The sequence below is a fragment of the Lissotriton vulgaris genome, chromosome 12 (assembly GCF_964263255.1).
Source record: "Lissotriton vulgaris chromosome 12, aLisVul1.2, whole genome shotgun sequence".
Taxonomy (NCBI): domain Eukaryota; kingdom Metazoa; phylum Chordata; class Amphibia; order Caudata; family Salamandridae; genus Lissotriton; species Lissotriton vulgaris.
Genome location: NC_141700.1, coordinates 258,197,086 through 258,218,909, shown reverse-complemented (window position 1 = coordinate 258,218,909; position 21,824 = coordinate 258,197,086). Strand labels below are relative to the sequence as shown.

The 21,824-nt window shown below is 48.1% G+C and overlaps 1 protein-coding gene across 1 annotated transcript in view; it reads left to right on the top strand.

Moving 5' to 3' along the window:
• Nucleotides 1–21,824, top strand: part of LOC147673908 (maestro heat-like repeat-containing protein family member 1) — a 109,429-nt gene that overhangs the window by 73,740 nt on the left and 13,865 nt on the right. The window lies entirely within an intron of this gene.

The window sequence follows — 21,824 nt, the reverse complement described above, 5'->3', positions numbered from 1 at the left end:
AAGGGCAATAAGGTAGTGCTGCCCAAAAGTTCTTTGACACCATAATTCAACTTTGAGTGAATAATTTATGTTTCCTGCGCCACCACAATTGTCTAGCACAGAAAAAGAATTGTGTTTAAACTTTATCATAACCAACAGCCATTACACATCCCTCACTTATTTCACAGTACATTGCGTACCAGGGCAAGTGGAAGCTGCACTCCAATAAATGCGCCAACAGCTATGACAAAAAATGTGTTTGTTAAGGCATGAAACCTATGAGCTGCACCCTTTAAATGAAATACAAATAAGCTGTATAAGTTTATAAATGATATTAAGTGTGATGAAATTTAGGTTTTTCATTTGAAGTTTATCAGTGCCCAGAAGCTGCATAAAGCCGTCACTAGATGGATGAAATTACTTTTTCCGACAGGTTAAAGATCCGCTTTCTTGCAAAGCTCTTAACTTACAAAAGTGGTTACTTCATAGGTCTTTGCTCTAGACAGCGCGTGTGCACTGCTCTAACCAGCCTGCCCATAGGCTTCCCTTTAGCTGCCCCAATCGTCACTCCATTCGTCCGTGGCATGAATACATCATGCCTCTTCCTGTATTGAACCCCCCCTGAAAGCACCAGCCAATTACTTATGTGTTAATACAGTGGCCAATTTAGGTACTCATTTTGGGAATACTTTTTCCATTGGTTAGAGCTACTGTGCACGGTGGTTACAGGCGCACTCTCTCGTTGATCTTGCAAATGCTTCTTTTTTATTGTTAGCTTGTGCTTTTATCTCAACACATTATTGGCTCAGGTTTGTTTTCCGTTTGTGGTGTTTCCGTTGTTCAGCAGGTGCCCCTTTATGGCCGCTGCTTCATTGATCTAAGGGGTATCGCAAAGAAATTGGAATTTCAACAGCACAATGCCTGTCGTGTAAAAAGCTGTTTTTCTGTAGTGAGAGCATAATTCTGACAATGCCCAATGCTGTGTTGGCTAAAACACCGCTTCTAAGTTGTGAAAATCAAATAGGAGCGCTCAGTCAGATCATATTGGAAGCAAGCCTGCCTATATGACCTGGTAGTAAGATCATAGATGGGACCAAGCAAGATGTGAAAACATGGGGTACACGTAAGCTTTCCTGTTTTCAGTTTCTATTTTTGGTAAATTCTGGTGGGGTTTTTTCAGTGTTTTCAAAATCTTAAAAAACAGTTGTTATCAGTGGTTACACACTGTTGTGCCACTAAAAACAACAGAAAAAGTGTTTTTCCGGTGTTTATCCAATGTTTTGATTTTATTATTGCTTGCTTTCTGCACTGAAAGAACATGGTATTTAGACAGTGTACTTGTAGTGTATATGAGGTCCAAATAGATTTTTGCAAATCAATCTTATTGTTGTACACCATACAATACTTCTTCAGTGAGTCTTTGGGTCATGTGCGCTCGCTCTTTCCTTCCCATGTAAACTTCTGTGAAATGGCCCTCTCAGCATTCATAGCCCCTTGGGCTGAGAACCATCAGCTAAGGGACACAGTTGGGATGAGTCTTTCTTTGATGCCACATAAAGCAAGAAATGATAAATATTTGCGTTTAAGTTCCTTTGCATGAGAAAACAGTGCACCAGAATGGACTAAAAAGTCAATAGCATCCCTCATTAACTCTGAAGATTGTAAAGATGCTTTCAGCATACCATCTAACAAGTGGCAAGAATCTCCTACAGGGACTCACTTCAGCTCGGGTATCAATTTTGACAGGTCATCAAACAACATTTGTATATACGTAGCTGAATCACTGCAAATACAAACAATATCACTCCAATCATTGTTGAACTTGTGAAGAACCTTTTTTGCAGAGCATTACAAGTGACTCTGCGTTCCATGTTTTCCAAAAGTCTGGTGCCATGTTTTCACCACTGTCCCAGATGCTTGGTGATATATATATACTTGTCACTATACTTTGCATTGAATGTTTAACCCTTTCGATGCTGATGACGAGCTGGGCTCGTCATGGTGCACAGTGGTCGTGTGCTGATGACGAGCCCAGCTCGTCATGAGCCCCACCCTCGGGGGAAGCGCTGGCGCTCCCCCCGAGGTTCTCTGATCTTCGTTGTTTCGCTGGGGGCGGCAGCGGAAGACCTTCCGCTGCCGCCCCGCCCCCCCCCCCATGGGAATCCCTGATGACGTCAGCGCGCACAGCGCGCGCTGACATCATCAGGGATTCCCAGCGCTCGGGAAGCCATCTGCTTCCTGCGCGTCTGGGGAAAAGGTAAGATTACAGTGTCTGGCGGGGGGTTGGGGCAGCGAAGAGGCATCAGGGGAGAGGAAAGAGTTTTTCCTCTCCCCTGATGTCTCTTTGCAGGGCATTTCTGCCTCACGATCGCGCACAGCGTCGCGATTGTGCGGCGGAAATGCCCCCACTAGCACCAGGGATGTAATTTTAGATTATAGGAAGCGACCCCTTGGGCAAGGGTCGCTTCCAGGCGGGCTGTGATAATGTTTTCGTTTTTCTGCCCCCCCCCTGGGGGCAAATCGGCCCGTTTTTTCGGCCGTTTTGCCCCCAGGGGGGGGCAGAAATTCCCCACTAGCACCAGGGTTGTTTTTTGGAGCCAAGATGGCGGCCATATTTTTTGTTTACGTTTTTCTGTCCCCCCTGGGGGCAAATCGGGCCGTTTTTTTTGCCGTTTTGCCCCCAGGGGGGGACAAAAAATGCCCACTAGCACCAGGGATTTTGTTTTTAGCTTTTAGGAAGCGACCCCATGGGCAAGGGTTGCTTCCATGTGGCCTCACACTTAACTTTTTGTTTTTCTGACCCCCCTGGGGGCAAATCGGCCTGTTTTTCAGCCGTTTTGCCCCCAGGGGGGGGCAGAAATTTCCCACTAGCACCAGGGATATTTGTTGGGGCACTGTGTTTCTTTTGGGAAGCGACCCCTTGGGTAAGGGTCGCTTCCAGGTGGCCATGATTGTGTTTTTTGTTTTTCTGTCCACCCTAGGTGCAAATCGGCCCGTTTTATTTGCCTTTTTGCCCCCGGGGGGGGCAGAAAATACCCACTAGCACCAGGGAATTTAAATTTAGTTTTTAGGAAGCGACCCCTTGGGCAAGAAGTACTGCTTAGCTGGCGGTGTGTGTGGAGTGGCACTTGGCTTGCAGTGTGCGTGAAGTGGTGTTTGGCTGGTGGAGTGGCGCTTGGCTGGATGGTGTGCGTGGAGTGGTACTTGGCTGTCTGTGCACGGAGTGCTGCTTGGCTGGCGGTGTGTGTGGAGGTGCGCATGGCTGGATGGTGTGCGTGGAGTGGTACTTGGCTGTCTGTGCACGGAGTGGTGCTTGGCTGGCAGTGTGCGTGGAGTGGTGCTTGGCTGGCGGTGTGCGTGGAGTGGCGCTTGGCTTGCAGTGTGCGTGGAGTGGCGCTTTGCTTGCAGTGTGCGTGGAGTGGTGCTTGGCTGGCGGTGTGTGTGGAGTGGCCCTTGGCTGGTGGTGTGCGTTGAGTGGTACTTGGCTGTCTGTGCACGGAGTGGTGCTTGGCTGGCGGTGTGTGTGGAGTGGCGTTTGGCTGGATGGTGTGCGTGGAGTGGTACTTGGCTGTCTGTGCACGGAGTGGTGCTTGGCTGGCGGTGTGCGTGGAGTGGTGCTTGGCTGGCGGTGTGCGTGGAGTGGCGCTTGGCTTGCAGTGTGCGTGGAGTGGCGCTTGGCTTGCAGTGTGCGTGGAGTGGCGCTTGGCTTGCAGTGTGCGTGGAGTGGTGCTCGGCTGGCGGTGTGCGTGGAGTGGCGCTTGGCTTGCAGTGTGCGTGGAGTGGCGCTTGGCTTGCAGTGTGCGTGGAGTGGTGCTTGGCTGGCGGTGTGTGTGGAGTGGCCCTTGGCTGTCGGTGTGCGCTGAGTGGTGTTTGGCTGGCGGTGTGCGTGGAGGGGTACTTGGCTATCTACGCACGGAGTGGTGCTTGGCTGGTGGTGTGTGTGGAGTGGCGCTTGGCTTGCAGTGTGCGTGGAGTGGTGTTTGGCTGGCGGTGTGTGTGGAGTGGCGTTTGGCTGGTGGTGTGCGTTGAGTGGTACTTTGCTGTCTGTGCACGGAGTGGTGCTTGGCTGGCGGTGTGCGTGGAGCGGTGCTTGGCTGGCGGTGAGTGGCGCTTGGCTTGCGGTGTGCGTGGAGTGGTGCTTGGCTGGCGGTGTGTGTGGAGAAGTACTTGGCTGTCGGTGTGCGCTGAGTGGTGCTTGGCTGGTGGTGTGTGTGGAGTGGTGCTTGGCTGGCGGTATGTGTGGAGTGGCGCTTGGCTGGTGGTGTGTGTGGAGTGGCGCTTGGCTGGTGGTGTGTGTGGAGTGGCGCTTGGCTTGCAGTGTGCGTGGAGTGGCGCTTGGCTTGCGGTGTGCGTGGAGTGGCGCTTGGCTTGCAGTGTGCGTGGAGTGGTGCTTGGCTGGCGGTGTGCGTGGAGTGGTGCTTGGCTGGCGGTGTGTGTGGAGTGGTGCTTGGCTGGTGGTGTGTGTAGAGTGGTACTTGGCTGTCTGTGCACGGAGTGGTGCTTGGCTGGCGGTGTGTGTGGACTGGCGCTTGGCTGGATGGTGTGCGTGGAGTGGTACTTTGCTGTCTGTGCACGGAGTGGTGCTTGGCTGTCTGTGCACGGAGTGGTGCTTGGCTGGCGGTGTGTGTGGAGTGGCGCTTGGCTGGGGGTGTGTGTGGAGTGGCGCTTGGCTGGTGGTGTGTGTGGAGTGGCGCTTGGCTGGTGGTGTGTGTGGAGTGGCGCTTGGCTGGCGGTGTGTGTGGAGTGGCGCTTGGCTGGTGGTGTGTGTGGAGTGGCGCTTGGCTTGCGGTGTGCGTGGAGTGGTGCTTGGCTGGCGGTGTGCGTGGAGTGGTGCTTGGCTGGCGGTGTGTGTGGAGTGGTACTTGGCTGTCGGTGTGCGCTGAGTGGTGCTTGGCTGGTGGTGTGTGTGGAGTGGTGCTTGGCTGGTGGTGTGTGTGGAGTGGCGCTTGGCTGGTGGTGTGTGTGGAGTGGCGCTTGGCTGGTGGTGTGTGTGGAGTGGCGCTTGGCTGGTGGTGTGTGTGGAGTGGCGCTTGGCTTGCGGTGTGCGTGGAGTGGCGCTTGGCTTGCAGTGTGCGTGGAGTGGTGCTTGGCTGGCGGTGTGCGTGGAGTGGTGCTTGGCTGGCGGTGTGTGTGGAGTGGCGCTTGGCTGGTGGTGTGTGTAGAGTGGTACTTGGCTGTCTGTGCACGGAGTGGTGCTTGGCTGGCGGTGTGTGTGGACTGGCGCTTGGCTGGATGGTGTGCGTGGAGTGGTACTTTGCTGTCTGTGCACGGAGTGGTGCTTGGCTGTCTGTGCACGGAGTGGTGCTTGGCTGGCGGTGTGTGTGGAGTGGCGCTTGGCTGGGGGTGTGTGTGGAGTGGCGCTTGGCTGGTGGTGTGTGTGGAGTGGCGCTTGGCTGGTGGTGTGTGTGGAGTGGCGCTTGGCTGGTGGTGTGTGTGGAGTGGCGCTTGGCTTGCGGTGTGCGTGGAGTGGCGCTTGGCTTGCAGTGTGCGTGGAGTGGTGCTTGGCTGGCGGTGTGTGTGGAGTGGCGCTTGGCTGGTGGTGTGTGTTGAGTGGTACTTGGCTGTCTGTGCACGGAGTGGTGCTTGGCTGACGGTGTGTGTGGAGTGGCGCTTGGCTGGATGGTGTGCATGGAGTGGTACTTTGCTGTCTGTGCACGGAGTGGTACTTGGCTGTCTGTGCATGGAGTGGTGCTTGGCTGGCGGTGTGTGTAGAGTGGCGCTTGGCTGGATGGTGTGCGTGGAGTGGTACTTTGCTGTCTGTGCACGGAGTGGCGCTTGGCTTGCGGTGTGCGTGGAGTGGCGCTTGGCTTGCAGTGTGCGTGGAGTGGTGCTTGGCTGGCGGTGTGCGTGGAGTGGTGCTTGGCTGGCGGTGTGCGTGGAGTGGCGCTTGGTTGCAGTGTGCGTGGAGTGGCGCTTGGCTTGCAGTGTGCGTGGAGTGGTGCTTGGCTGGCGGTGTGTGTGGAGTGGCCCTTGGCTGTCGGTGTGCGCTGAGTGGTGTTTGGCTGGCGGTGTGCGTGGAGGGGTACTTGGCTATCTACGCACGGAGTGGTGCTTGGCTGGCGGTGTGTGTGGAGTGGCGCTTGGCTGGTGGTGTGTGTGGAGTGGCGCTTGGCTGGTGGTGTGTATGGAGTGGCGCTTGGCTTGCAGTGTGCGTGGAGTGGTGTTTGGCTGGCGGTGTGTGTGGAGTGGCGTTTGGCTGGTGGTGTGCGTTGAGTGGTACTTTGCTGTCTGTGCACGGAGTGGTGCTTGGCTGGCGGTGTGCGTGGAGCGGTGCTTGGCTGGCGGTGAGTGGCGCTTGGCTTGCGGTGTGCGTGGAGTGGTGCTTGGCTGGCGGTGTGTGTGGAGTGGTACTTGGCTGTCGGTGTGCGCTGAGTGGTGCTTGGCTGGTGGTGTGTGTGGATTGGTGCTTGGCTGGCGGTGTGTGTGGAGTGGCGCTTGGCTGGTGGTGTGTGTGGAGTGGCGCTTGGCTGGTGGTGTGTGTGGAGTGGCGCTTGGCTGGTGGTGTGTGTGGAGTGGCGCTTGGCTTGCGGTGTGCGTGGAGTGGCGCTTGGCTTGCAGTGTGCGTGGAGTGGTGCTTGGCTGGCGGTGTGCGTGGAGTGGTGCTTGGCTGGAGGTGTGCGTGGAGTGGTGCTTGGCTGGCGGTGTGTGTGGAGTGGCGCTTGGCTGGTGGTGTGTGTAGAGTGGTACTTGGCTGTCTGTGCACGGAGTGGTGCTTGGCTGGCGGTGTGTGTGGACTGGCGCTTGGCTGGATGGTGTGCGTGGAGTGGTACTTTGCTGTCTGTGCACGGAGTGGTGCTTGGCTGGCGGTGTGTGTGGAGTGGCGCTTGGCTTGCGGTGTGCGTGGAGTGGTGCTTGGCTGGCGGTGTGCGTGGAGTGGTGCTTGGCTGGCGGTGTGTGTGGAGTGGCGCTTGGCTGGTGGTGTGTGTTGAGTGGTACTTGGCTGTCTGTGCACGGAGTGGTGCTTGGCTGGCGGTGTGTGTGGAGTGGCGCTTGGCTGGATGGTGTGCATGGAGTGGTACTTTGCTGTCTGTGCACGGAGTGGTACTTGGCTGTCTGTGCACGGAGTGGTGCTTGGCTGGCGGTGTGTGTGCAGTGGTACTTGGCTGTCGGTGTGCGCTGAGTGGTGTTTGGCTGGCGGTGTGCATGGTCTGGTGCTTGGATGGTGGTGTGGGTGGACTGGCGCTCGGCTGGCAGTGTGCGAGTACTAACTTTCTGTTGGTCACTACACACACTGCTAGTTGAGTGACACTCTACCCAGTCCATCATTTTGTGTAGTTGCTGTGGCAGATACGTAAGTGATGGGCCCTTGAATGGCGCTGTCTGCTGGTGTGAGTGTTGTAATGTGATGGGTCCGCGGCTGGCGGTGGGTGGGCCAAAGGCCTGTGACTAAGGCAGGGGGGCTTAACTTGTAAAACTTACATGCTACTTTTTTAAAAATTCATTTTTGGCCTGTTCTGCTTTGGGGCACCCACACAAGTGAGGTATCCTTTTACTCGGGAGAACAAGGGGAACGCTGGGTGGTAGGACATTTTTGCCGGCACGGAGATCCCACGCAAAAAAGTTTGGAAAAGTTATATTTTTACCTAATTTTAAGGTTTGCAAGGAGTTCTGGGTAGGAAAACATTGGGGGACCCACGCATGCCATACCTCCTTGGAAGCCCCCGGGTGTCTACTTTTCAGAAATGTGTGGGTTTGGTAGGTTTCCCTAGATGGCCGTCTAGCACGGTGCCCAAAACCCAGGTAACCCCTCTTGCAAAAGCTGGTGGTATTGAATGTCAGTACCACCAGCTTTTGCAAGATTGGTTACCTGGGTTTTTGGCCCTGTGCTAGACGGCCATCTAGGGAAACCTACCAAACCCATACATTTCTGAAAAGTAGACACCCGGGGGCTTCCAAGGAGGTATGGCTTGCGTGGATCCTCCAACGTTCCTTTACCCAGAATCCCTTGCAAACCTCAATTTTTGATGGAAAAATCTGTTTTTACCCACTTTTTTGTGTGGGAAAGCGTGGCGTCACTGGGCTCACACAAATTTCCTCCCACCCAGCGTTCCCCCAGGTCTCCCGATAAAAATGGTACCTCACTTGCGTGGGTAGGCATAGTGGCTGCAACAGGAAAAGGTCCAAATCGTACGGTGGAGACATTACAATAACCAATAGCAAGATTACCTTCTTTTTTTTGGGGGGGGGACTGAGTTTTTGGACCGGGGCTCGGCGGGCATCTTTGGAAACTACCAAACCCAAACAGTTCTGAAAACTAGACACCCGGGGGAGTCCAGGGAGGTATGGCATGCGTGGGTCCCCCAATGTTTTCCTACCCAGAAATCCCTGCAAACCACAAATTTAGGTTAAAAAAACAGTTTTCCATACATTTTTGCGTGGGATCGCCGTGTCGGCACAAATGTCCTACCACCCTGCGTTCCCCTTGTTCTCCCGAGTAAAATGATACCTCACTTGTGTGGGTGGGCCAAAGGCCTGTGACTAAGGCAGGGGGGCTTAATTTGTTACACTGAAATACTACTTTTTTCAACATTCGTTTTTGGCCTGTTCTGCTTTGGGGCACCCACACAAGTGAGGTATCCTTTTACTCGGGAGAACAAGGGGAGCGCTGGGTGGTAGGACATTTTTGCCGGCACGGTGATTCCACGCAAAAAAGTTTGAAAAAGTGATTATTTTACCTAATTTTAAGGTTTGCAAGGTGTTCTGGGTAGGAAAACGTTCGGGGACCCACGCATGCCATACCTCCCTGGACTCCCCCGGGGGTCTACTTTTCAGAACTGTTTGGGTTTTGTACTTTCCAAAGAATACCACCGAGCCCCGGGCCAAAAACTCAGGTGCCCCCCCCCCAAAATCAAGGTTGTTTTGCAATTTGGTATTGTAAATTCACCATCGTACAATTTGAACCATTTCCTTTCGCAGCCACTATGACTACCCACGCAAGTGAGGTACCATTTTTATCGGGAGACCTGGGGGAACGCTGGGTGGGAGGAAATTTCTGTGAGCCCAGTGACGCCACGCTTTCCCACACAAAAAAGTGTGAAAAAACTGACTTTTTCTGCAAAAATTGAGGTTTGCAAGGGATTCTGGGTAAAGGAACGTTGGAGGATCCACGCAAGCCATACCTCCTTGGAAGCCCCCGGGTGTCTACTTTTCAGAAATGTGTGGGTTTGGTAGGTTTTCCTACATGGCCGTCTCGCACGGGGCCAAAAACCCAGGTAACCCCTCTTTCAAAAGCTGGTGGGATTGACATTCAATACCACCAGCTTTTGCAAGAGGGGTTACCTGGGTTTTTGGCCCCGTGCGAGACGGCCATGTCGGGAAACCTACCAAACCCACACATTTCTGAAAAGTAGACACCCGGGGGCTTCCAAGGAGGTATGGCTTGCGTGGATACTCCAACGTTCCTTTACCCAGAATCCCTTGCAAACCTCAATTTTTGATGGAAAAATCAGTTTTTACACACTTTTTTTGTGTGGGAAAGCGTGGCGTCACTGGGCTCACACAAATTTCCTCCCACCCAGCGTTCCCCCAGGTCTCCCGATAAAAATGGTACCTCACTTGCGTGGGTAGGCATAGTGGCTGCAACAGGAAAAGGTCCAAATCGTACGGTGGAGACATTACAATAACCAATAGCAAGATTACCTTCTTTTTTTTTGGGGGGGGACTGAGTTTTTGGACCGGGGCTCGGCGGGCATCTTTGGAAACTACCAAACCCAAACAGTTCTGAAAACTAGACACCCGGGGGAGTCCAGAGAGGTATGGCATGCGTGGGTCCCCCAATGTTTTCCTACCCAGAAATCCCTGCAAACCACAAATTTAGGTTAAAAAAACAGTTTTCCATACATTTTTGCGTGGGATCGCCGTGTCGGCACAAATGTCCTACCACCCTGCGTTCCCCTTGTTCTCCCGAGTAAAATGATACCTCACTTGTGTGGGTGGGCCAAAGGCCTGTGACTAAGGCAGGGGGGCTTAATTTGTTACACTGAAATACTACTTTTTTCAACATTCGTTTTTGGCCTGTTCTGCTTTGGGGCACCCACACAAGTGAGGTATCCTTTTACTCGGGAGAACAAGGGGAGCGCTGGGTGGTAGGACATTTTTGCCGGCACGGTGATTCCACGCAAAAAAGTTTGAAAAAGTGATTATTTTACCTAATTTTAAGGTTTGCAAGGTGTTCTGGGTAGGAAACGTTCGGGGACCCACGCATGCCATACCTCCCTGGACTCCCCCGGGGGTCTACTTTTCAGAACTGTTTGGGTTTTGTACTATCCAAAGAATACCACGAGCCTCGGGCCAAAAACTCAGGTGCCCCCCCCCCAAAATCAAGGTTGTTTTGCAATTTGGTATTGTAAATTCACCACCGTACAATTTGAACCATTTCCTTTCGCAGCCACTATGCCTACCCACGCAAGTGAGGTACCATTTTTATCGGGAGACCTGGGGGAACGCTGGGTGGGTGGAAATTTCTAGATCCACGCAGATTCCGGAACTTTCCACCACAGAAATGTGAGGAAAATGCGTTTTATTTCTCCAATTTCTTAGCTTTGCAAGGGATTCTGGGTAAGAGAACCTGGGGGTAGGCAGTCGAGTGACCCCATCCTGAATTCCCCTGGGTGTCTACTTTTCAAAAATATATAGGTTTGCTAGGTTTCCCTAGGTGCCGGCAGAGCTAGGGTTCAAAAACAAAAGGTAGTCTCTTTGCCCCAAAAGTGCACAATTTCACTGAAAAATTGAGTTGTGACCACGTTGCGTTTTGCACTGTTTCCTGTCGCAGCCACTATGCCTACCCAGGCAAATGAGATACCATTGTTCTCGGGAGACCTGGGGGAACGCTGGGTGGGTGGAAATTTGTTGATCCACGCAGATTCCGGAACTTTCCACCACAGAAATGTGAGGAAAATGCGTTTTTTTTCTCCAATTTCTTAGATTTGCAAGGGATTCTGGGTAAGAGAACCTGGGGGTAGGCAGTCGAGTGACCCCATCCTGAATTCCCCTGGGTGTCTCCTTTTCAAAAATGTATAGGTTTGCTAGGTTTCCCTAGGTGCCGGCAGAGCTAGGGTTCAAAAACAAAAGGTAGTCTCTTTGCCCAAAACGTGCACAATTTCACTGAAAAATTGAGTTGTGACCATGTTGCGTTTTGCACTGTTTCCTGTCGCAGCCACTATGCCTACCCAGGCAAATGAGATACCATTTTTCTCGGGAGACCTGGGGGAACGCTGGGTGGGTGGAAATTTGTTGATCCACGCAGATTCCGGAACTTTCCACCACAGAAATGTGAGGAAAATGCGTTTTTTTTTCAATTTCTTAGCTTTGCAAGGGATTCTGGGTAAGAGAACCTGGGGGTAGGCAGTCGAGTGACCCCATCCTGAATTCCCCTGGGTGTCTACTTTTCAAAAATGTATAGGTTTGCTAGGTTTCCCTAGGTGCCGGCAGAGCTAGGGTTCAAAAACAAAAGGTAGTCTCTTTGCCCAAAACGTGCACAATTTCACTGAAAAATTGAGTTGTGACCACGTTGCGTTTTGCACTGTTTCCTGTCACAGCCACTATGCCTACCCAGGCAAATGAGATACCATTTTTCTCGGGAGACCTGGGGGAACGCTGGGTGGGTGGAAATTTGTTGATCCACGCAGATTCCGGTACTTTCCACCACATAAATGTGAGGAAAATGAGTTTATTTTCCCAATTTCTTAGCTTTGCAAGGGATTCTGGGTAAGAGAACCTGGGGGTAGGCAGTCGAGTGACCCCATCCTGAATTCCCCTGGGTGTCTACTTTTCAAAAATGTATAGGTTTGCTAGGTTTCCCTAGGTGCCGGCAGAGCTAGGGTTCAAAAACAAAAGGTAGTCTCTTTGCCCAAAACGTGCACAATTTCACAGAAAAATTGAGTTGTGACCACGTTGCGTTTTGCACTGTTTCCTGTCGCAGCCACTATGCCTACCCAGGCAAATGAGATACCATTTTTCTCGGGAGACCTGGGGGAACGCTGGGTGGGTGGAAATTTGTTGATCCACGCAGATTCCGGAACTTTCCACCACAGAAATGTGAGGAAAATGCGGTTTTTTTTCCAATTTCTTAGCTTTGCAAGGGATTCTGGGTAAGAGAACCTGGGGGTAGGCAGTCGAGTGACCCCATCCTGAATTCCCCTGGGTGTCTACTTTTAAAAAATGTATAGGTTTGCTAGGTTTCCCTAGGTGCCGGCAGAGCTAGGGTTCAAAAACAAAAGGTAGTCTCTTTGCCCAAAACGTGCACAATTTCACTGAAACATTGAGTTGTGACCACGTTGCGTTTTGCACTGTTTCCTGTCGCAGCCACTATGCCTACCCAGGCAAATGAGATACCATTTTTCTCGGGAGACCTGGGGGAACGCTGGGTGGGTGGAAATGTGTTGATCCACGCAGATTCCGGAACTTTCCACCACAGAAATGTGAGGAAAATGTTTTTTTTTTGTCATATTTTTAGCTTTGCAAGGGATTCTGGGTAATAAAACCTGGGGGTAGGCAGACGAGTCACCCCATCCTGAATTTCCCTGGGTGTCTAGTTTTCAAAAATGTATAGGTTTGCTAGGTTTCCCTAGGTGCTGGCAGAGCTAGGACTCAAAAACTAAAGGTAGTCTCTTTGTCCAAAAAGCACAAGATTTCACTGGGAAATTGAGGTGCAACCACGTTGCGTTTTGCGCTGTTTCGTGTCGCAGCCACTATGCCTACCCACGCAAGTGAGGTACCATTTTTCTCGGGAGACCTGGGGGAACGCTGGGTGAGTAGAAATTTGTTGATCCACGCAGATTCCAAAACTTTCCACCACAGAAATGTGAGGAAAATGTGTTTTTTTTGTCAAATTCTTAGCTTTGCAAGGGATTCTGGGTAACAAAACCTGAGGGTAGGCAGAAGAGTCACCCCATCCTGAATTCCCCTGGGTGTCTACTTTTCATAAATGTATAGGTTTGCTAGGTTTCCTTAGGTGCTGGCAGAGCTAGGGCACAAAAACAAAAGGTAGTCTTTTTGTCCAAAAAGTGCAAAATTTTACTGGGAAATTGAGGTGCGACCATGTTGTTTTTTGCGCTGTTTCATGTCGCGGCCACTATGCCTACCCACGCAAGTGAGGTACCATTTTTTTCGGGAGACCTGGGGGAACGCTGGGTGGGTAGAAATTTCTAGATCCACGCAGATTCCAGAACTTTCCACCACTGAAATGTGAGGAAAATGTGTTTATTTTGTCAAAATCCTAGCTTTGCAAGGTATTCTGGGTAACAAAACCTGGGGGTAGGCAGACGAGTCACCCCATCCTAAATTCCCCTGTGTGTCTACTTTTCAAAAATGTATAGGTTTGCTAGGTTTCCCTAGGTGCTGGCAGAGCTAGGGCTCAAAAACTAAAGGTAGTCTCTTTGTCCAAAGAGCGCAAGATTTCACTGGGAAATTGAGGTGCGACCACGTTGCGTTTTGCGCTGTTTCGTGTCGCAGCCACTATGCCTACCCACGCAAGTGAGGTACCATTGTTTTCGGGAGACCTGGGGGAACACTGGGTGGGTGGAAATTTGTTGATCCAAGCAGATTCCAGAACTTTCCTCCACAGAAATGTGAGGAAAATGTGTTTTTTTTGTCAAATTCGTAGGTTTGCAAGGGATTCTGGGTAACAAGACCTGGTGGTAGGCAGTCAAGTCACCTCATCCTGAATTTCCCTGGGTGTCTACTTTTCAAAAATGTATAGGTTTGCTAGGTTTCCCTAGGTGCCGGCAGAGCTAGGGTGCAAAAACTACAGGTAGGCACTTTGCTAAAAAAGGGTCAATTTGTAACTGCAAAATTTAGGTGTCACCACTTTGCATTTTGCGTCATTTCCTGTCGCAGGCACAAGGGCGACCCACACAAGTGAGGTACCGTTTTTATCGGGAGACTTGGGGTAATTCAGATTTGTAAATCAACTGTTATTACCAATTGAGCTTTTGCGCATTTCTCCCTTTCAATGAAAGACATTGTGTAAAAAAAAAAAATTTTGAAAAATGACCAATAATTCTCATGCTAGTATGAGTATTCTCAATTTTGAAAATTAGCAATAATATACTGTTTCTGAACTCTATATTTTGTACCCAATTCAGAAATACATAGGTGTCTTTCATACAGATCTTTCCATGTATACATTTTCCAAGACAAAGTGCTCTATACCCAGTAAATGAAAAAATACCATTGCAAGTTGCTGCTCAGTTTTTGGATCTGGGTTCGTCGGGTTCTTGGTGAAACTACAAGTCCTATATATCCCCACAACCAGGAAGGTCTAACGGATGTAACGGTATATTGCTTTCTAAGAGCTGTCAAAACTAGAAAAAGTTATAGGTGAAAACGTTGAGACAAAAGGCTGTTTTTTTCAACAAATTTTCAATTATTCCAATATTTAACTGTTAGTTTCTATAAAGAAACCTTCATGGATTTAGACAAATGACCCCTTTATGAATTCAGAATTTTGTCTACTTTTTGAAAATGTACAGCTTTCTAGGATCCATTATTGCTTTCAAACTCATTTCTACCATTAACTGGAAGGAGGTGGAAAGCTCTAAAAATAGCAAAAATAGGCTATGTCCCAGAAAAATGCCAAAACTGTGTGAAAAATGTCGGTTCTCTGACAAAAGACTGTCATTTCCTAAAAGCTGAGAAAATGGAGATTTCAGCCCCACAAACCCTTTTTTGATAACATTTTCAGGGAAAAACCCAGAGGCTTTCATTTGCAGCCCGTTTTTCCCATTTTTCTGAAAAAAACAAATAAAACACCATATTTTGGTTAATTTCTGGGACCCCTCCAAGGTAATCCACAAACCCTGGGCGCCTTTAGAATCCACATGATGTTGGAAGAAAAGGACGCAAATTTGGCGTGGATAGCTTATGTGGTCAAAAAGTTACAGGGGCCTAAGTGCGCACTACCCCAAATAGCCAAAAAAGGGCTCAGCACAGGAGGGGAAAAGGCCTAGCAGCGAAGGGGTTAAAGCCTGAGGTGTTGGCAATTCACCTACTATCAATACTGATCCACTAGAAACTGTGGTCTGATGATGTTAAGGGTTTTTACCGATTCTCTGTGGGTAAATGTGATGACACATATTAGGAAAGATTTTTATGAAACCAGCCATTTTCCCCATCATTGAAAGAATCAAATGCAGCCAAAATATGAGTTTGATATTTCCTGATTCTCTATAGTTTATAAAATAATTAAACTAGACCTAAAACATGAAACTAAACCCTGCATCTTTAGACCAAAGGTCACAAAACTGAAAAAAGTAAAAGGAAGAAGAAACAATATTTTAGTGGCATCCCTAAAGAACAAAACTCAAGCAGAATAATGTTAGCCAGTCTTTCTTACTGCTAACTTGTATAACAAAGTCACATTGTATTGACCCCTTCAGGAAGAAAAACAAAATGAATCTTTCACTCTTTTTCCTTTAATTGAATGGCATTTAGTTTGTGGTTGTCCAGGTGTTTTTTCAGTGTTTATATGTTTTCACCGGTGAGGGCTATTTTTCTTTCAGTGGGGTTTTATCAGTTATTATAGGTTTAAACCTAAAACCCCACAGCCTAGGTACACGCTACATAGGGCTGCAGTCTTCTCTGCAGGTTTCGTTCTCACCCAGCAGAAACATTCAGTTTACTCGTATACTTTCTTTCTGCTCTCCTCCTTCTGACTCTGCGCACATGTTCATGTTTAACAGCCTGAACACCGTAATATTAATAATGTATGTTTTCATTTATAGCTCATGTAACTGCATTTTTGTAGTTTCATAGCATTGCCGCACGTCTTGCAGATAATGTTTTTAACAACCCAGGCACAAATAGATATCACATAGGCCGAGGGCTTTAAGTGGGCTGGGTCTTGCTGGTGCACCAGCAGGTCTAAAAAGCAAGTGCTGGGACTGGTCCTTAACGGAGTCTCCATTTTTGCCCGCACCCTCCAGGCAGAAACCTCTGTTTTGTCTGATTCCTCTTTTTAACTGGAATGTCTGCTCTGATCCCGCTGCTTAGGGGAAGTTCCTTGCTACAGGGAAGCATGGGTCTTTTACCATTGCAACATACTCTGCAGAACAGCAATATAATGCAGAGTACATTATACAGTGTTCACTACAAATGACATTAACTGTCATTGTCCTCTACTAGGGAAGGTTTCTGCCCTTCATGTGCTTGTATACTTCTGCAATTAAGGCAACGATTATGCTTACATGCTGTTGTTGCACAAAAGGACATATGACTTGCCAGGCCACACCAAGGTCACGTTATGCTTTTTTCTTTCTTTTTTTTCTGGCAGTTTAAATAGTGTAAACTTGGCCCTAGGGCACTAAAGGGCTTTACATGTAAACCATATATTTTTACATGACAACTGTTCTGCAGGAAGAAATGCTTTGAGTGTGTAATCGAGGTATTGAAGCATATATTTTGTTAAACACCAAGGTTGTTAAAAATAAGTTGTGCAGGAAAAAAAGTTTTGAGAGAAAGGCAAGGGCTTTACTTGGATATCCTGCGTTAAACTCAGGAAAAACAGAAGATGGCCTATTTAAACTAACCTTTGCAAATCCTCCCTTTGATAACCAGCCCCCATTGAGAGAGAAAAGACTTAAAAGGAAACACATTATTTGAAAAGGGCATGGAAATGTTCCCCCTCAGATATAGCCAATGGAAATACACACCATTGACAAAGTTGACAACCTGGGCTTGTTGTATCAGCCATGTAACTTGCTGTATTATATATCTGGGTACAATGACAGCAGCTCCAAAATACTAGTGGGGAGGCACACTATACATAAGCACATATTTTTAGCTTACATGTTTTAAGCCACATCCATAATCTTCTTGCCACGCCCCTTTGAGGGACCCACCAGTTTTTTTATACCACTTGAAGCCCTGCATAGGCCTTTCGTCGTAGGCCAGGGTTTATTTAATGAAGCATGCTACAAACAGTAACTTTCTACATTTAATTTTTTTCTTTCTGAGCATGATGAGCTGCCAACTGTGGTAGACTTTTATGTTTATGGTAATTCAGCATTAGTCGTATCATGTTGGAAATGTGTATAACACGCCCTGGCAGCCGGGGCTGCCGCAAATTGCTGGAATCTTTGTTTCAATTCTTTTGAGGCTAGTCTTGTTCATTATTCTATGATTCTAACTCCTCTGGCCTTGCACCCCTCACACTGTAGTGGAATTGAAAGTGTGAGCATTTAATTGTCCCTTTACACCGCCCACCTGGGCTCTGCAGGTAGGGCCTTTTCCTGCAAAGTGTGGCCCGCACTGAAGTGGCCTCCCACTCCGTGCACTGCCTGGTCAATAAAACATGAACATTGCCTATTTTTCTCAGAAAGTAAATGTAGGTCAAACAGTTAGTATGTGTATGGAAATCAGTGGCAAACTGTAAGGTGCTACACAATAAACATTTTGGTAACTGTCAAAGTCATTTTACACTCATTATCTGATCCAATGAAACCTGTTACAAATGTTTCTGTTATTATATCGATTATACCGTAATTGCATGTACATGTGATTTTTCTAGGATTACCTTTGTGGGCATTCTTCCAAGGGCAGGATGGCATATAGAACATTTAGTGACACCCATATTTTCTGCATCTACAAATCTGTCAACTGCCCCCACACCGTGGTCAAAACACACACAGCCATTTTGTTTGTCGGGAATGCTGCTACGACCTATTCATAAACTACAATGTCTGCTTGCTCATTCAATCTTGCTCTCTGTCTCACTCTGAGAACACGGAAGAGAACACATATGCCCTTGAACAGGCAAAGCATTGCAGCACTATTTAGTATCTCTCTGATGGTAAACACGCAGCTGGATAAAGTCATGTTTTTTAGGCCTCAGCTCTAGACGGAGCATATGGGTTGTCTCAAACCGAGACATGCTGCATCTACTGGAAGGGCTTTAGCCTGCCCATGGGCTTCCCATTTGCTGCCACCATCATCACTCTTCAGTTATATCCACATATTCCAGAGCACACCATGCCACATATTTCCTCTACACAACTTCACACCATGCCATACAATTCCACAACAAACAATTCCAATCTAACACATCACTCACTCCCTTGCACTATCATCAACCCTGTCATCACTTCCCTACGCACCCACTGCCTCTCTCATCTCTCCCTCAGACTCCCAGTACCCCCTCTCATCTTACAATACCGCTGATCTCTCCCATCCCTCCCTCACGCTCCCTGTCTTCTCTCTATACTGCCTGCTCACATCCGCTACCTTCCTGTACCTCCTCACGCTCTTCACTGGTCCACCTCTCGCCTCCCCCCTATTATTAGTGCCCCTTCCACTTGTACCGCTATCTCTCTCTCTCTTACTCTCTCTCACTGCTCTCTCTCGCTCTCTCATGCACTCTTCCCGCCTCTCTCATACGGTTCACTTGAGTTCTCAAGCACAGTTTTCATACCATGCCTTTTCACAAATTTCTGTCACTCAAACCCACACTCTCCTCTTATTCTTTAAGTGTTTTACTTTCCTGTATACATATGTGCCCCCACTTTATGCATCTATGGCCTCCTCTCCCCTTCTTTCTCACATACACTTTCTGCTCCTCTATCTCAAATTTCTGTCGCTCAAACCCACACTCTCCTCATATTCTTCAGGTGTTTTCCGCATACACATGTGCTCCCTTTTATGCATCTGTGGCCTGCTCTCCCCTTCTTTCTCACATACTCTTTCTGCTCTTCTCTTTCAAATTCAATCACCATTTCCTGCACAAACTACCTATCCCTCTCTAACTATCATCCATTTCTATCTATTGTGTGCAGCTCTCACCCCTATCTATTCACAATGCACCACAATTCCACTACACAAATACACCACACACTTCCACCCCACACAATTTCAAAACTAACAACTTGAATACAACCAACATAATTCCACTGGACACCACATACATCCACTACACTCCAAACCAAAAAACATAAGTAAAAGAAATTGCCATTTACGTCTATAGCTCTAACCCGTGCAAATTCGAGACCTATTGTAAAATCATGCAAGCTAATATATGTGAAGGTCTCTGCTCATTGGCTGGGGGTATGACAATGGTGATTAAGATGATCAGTGGCTAACAAAAGCAAGACAAAGAAAGGCTCAGATTAGATGAATAGCTTAGAGAAATGCAACAGCACCAACAGCAGTCCCAGCTCTAGCTAGTTACTCTAACACTTTACACTGGTATTGCATGTATGTTTGCATAGATATTTGTATAATCTGAACTTCAGAAATATTGGAGTGTTGATAGATGGGCCAGCCCATCAAATAATGAACTCCATTTGGGCTGGGCAGTGGAAGCATGTACTCCACTGACCTGGTAGCCATACAGCTCACCGTATTGAGGGATTTCTGACAGCCTGAAAATCCCATGATAGGTTGTAGGACTTCAGTCAATAATATTAAAAGTTGGGGAAAAGTCCAGCTGGCACAACTGCAGGGTCAGCTTTGACAGCAAAGTGAAGAGATTGGTTGAGTTTCATTGCTGCAATTTCACACTGGTTCAAGAGCAGTTACTGCACAAGAGGAAATTCTTGTTGAGTTTTCCTGTAGCTGGATAGTAATTTCTTTATTTTTTTTAAAAAAAATATTGAGTTTTCAACACATTTAAGATCACACTACTGTATCACTCCATAGCACTCCATCCCATGCTCCCCTTGCGCAACATCCCATTTAGTTCTGGAATACCATGAAGTAGACGTCAGTTAAGTCTGCTGCTACCAATCCGGTTCACTATAGATGGATATGCGCCATGGACAACTGTGCACTTTCCACCAAGAACTTCCTATGGGTGGCCAGCTCTGGGTGTTTTGTGCTGTACTTTCCACTGTGCCCAGAGTCTATCATACTTTTGTGGTTACCCTCTGGATCTGTACACTGCTTCCGCAGCTAAAGAGCAGTTATACCATCCCTCTTGGCTACTTTGAGATTGTGGGGGCCAGCATCTCCAAGGGCCTGCTTTGTGACGTTTAGCAAAACACAACCGGTCCCAATCATCAGTTTTTGTCCCCTTACCCATCCCATCCCAGAAATACTTCCATGATAGCCAACGTGGGATTGTGTTCTATCAGAAATTGGCATACCCTTTGTAGGTTAGGCTATAGCAGGATCCAATACACCTGAATCACCTGGCATTTCCATACCACATGCATGAAGGAGCTTCTGGCCTGTCCATAACGAAAATATTCAGGGCAGCTGTCCCTCCCCATCCTTCATAGCCTCTCAGGGGTTTAATATATTCTTTAACCTGGTCTAATCTCAGGTGAGGCAATATTACCCATTTTCGGCTGCCATTGTTTACCTTAATCCATTTGTCATCATCCAAGGGCTGCAGGTCTGACTCATATCTTTCCTGCAATTTGTTTAGCCGGTCTGGGACATTTAGCACCAGAATTCTGTATAAGCAAGATCTGCCTTTCCTACCAATAGCTAACATCATGAGTCAGATTTCTAATGGACTGTACTCTTGTGAGCGCTGTTATGTGGCCTGTGTGCCTAACCAGTGCATGTCCGCACAGTAGGTAAATAAACAACTGGGATCTCTGTAAATCCTCTTTAGCTTCAAGTTGGTCATAGAACATCATATGGTATGTCTGCCAGATGTGTCCCTATTTACAGATCCCAAACTTATCTCAGTGCCCTGCAGCCCTACCGTCTCCGTTGGGCATGTACCCGGTACAACAGCTTCTTCCTAGTAGGCAACCTCCAGTTAATCAATGGAATGGCTGGAACGGCTAAAATGGCTGGAACAGTGGGCAGGAGAAACTCCCCATACAGCCTAACCCTGTTGCTTACCCGGTAAAGGGAGTCTGCTTAAGTTTCGTGGCTGGGTCCCCCCGGTCCTCTATTAAAATTGGTATAGGGAATTGTTGGCTTCCTTTTAACTTCACTGGCACTTTTTTCTTTAGGCACATACACTATGCCTTCTCTGACCGGACAGAACCCAATGATGAAACCAATCGCCAACTTTGTTGGTAGATGAGGGTTCTTTTCTGTGTCATAGTCTTTTCCACCACCATTTCGCACTAATTATTTGGGATATAAGTATTTAAAACCTTTTATCTGTCTCTGTTATGCATCTTTCATTGTTGCTCTTTTGTTGTTGAAAATGATTATCCCAGGGGTAAAAGAGTAACGTCCTGACCCTGTCTCTCTTGTTGATTAGATATATTGTATTTTAATCATATTAATTTGTAAATCTTTTCATGGTTCTCTGAGCTGAAATAAAGTTATTCTTGACTTGACTGGCTCTATACTCCATCATGATCGGGGGGAGATCTATCCCACCCTATTTCCCTTAATTTTGCATGTCAACTGGGTCATATTCCTGTCCCATCTTTCCTATTGGTCTCATGTGTTAGAAATTGGGTGTCTGGTTGGCAAAAGAATGTAGCCGGTCCAAGCAGAAGCGGTAATCCTAGTCAGGGTAAGCTAGATCCACACTAAAAGATAACCTGTGTTCACCCTCTGGTAGCTTGGCACAGAGCAGTGAGGCTTATATAAAGAGGCAACACACAGCAACAGAAATAATACTCCACAAAAAGACTCCATACAGGTTTAGAAATACTAACACTATTATAAACAAAACAAGACCAGAATGACAAAAATCCAATGTATAGATGTTGAGATATTAAATGTTAAAGGAATACATGCAGTGAAGCGCTTAGAAGCAAGTAGCATTAAAAAAGTTACTTTACATCGTGCTGGACCGGGTCAACGTTCAGGCTGACCGCGTGGAAGGGCAGGCCAGCTACAGGACCCATGCAGGACCAAGTGATCAAAGTACCTTTCCTGGTCACAAACAGTGAGATGGGTCGATCTGTTCCACGTAGTGATGGCGATGTGTCAGTTCG